Consider the following 362-nt stretch of genomic DNA (forward strand, 5'->3'; position numbering starts at 1 on the left):
ACTGAACCCGAGCGAAGCATTGGGCTCTAACTGAACCCGAGCGATTGCACTGCAGGCTACGCGTTACTGAACCCGAGCGATCAATCGATGGCTGTTAACTGAACCCGATCGAGCGATTCCTTCGCTACTGCTGCTAACTGAAGCCGATCGATGCTGCCTCTGGATGAACAGTGAGCGTTGCTGGGGGGGGGGTTTGGATGAACAGTTCCCGGTGGGGGTGGATGAACAGGACCCCGTGGTGTTGCCTCTGGATGAACAGGACCCCGATCGATCGAGCCGGTTGGGGCTGGATGAACAGGACCCCGTGGAGGCCAGGATGAACAGTACCACCCCGTGGAGGACAGAATGAACAGTAGACGGTG

This window comes from Triticum aestivum, chromosome 3D, assembly GCF_018294505.1.
Source record: "Triticum aestivum cultivar Chinese Spring chromosome 3D, IWGSC CS RefSeq v2.1, whole genome shotgun sequence".
Lineage (NCBI taxonomy): Eukaryota > Viridiplantae > Streptophyta > Magnoliopsida > Poales > Poaceae > Triticum > Triticum aestivum.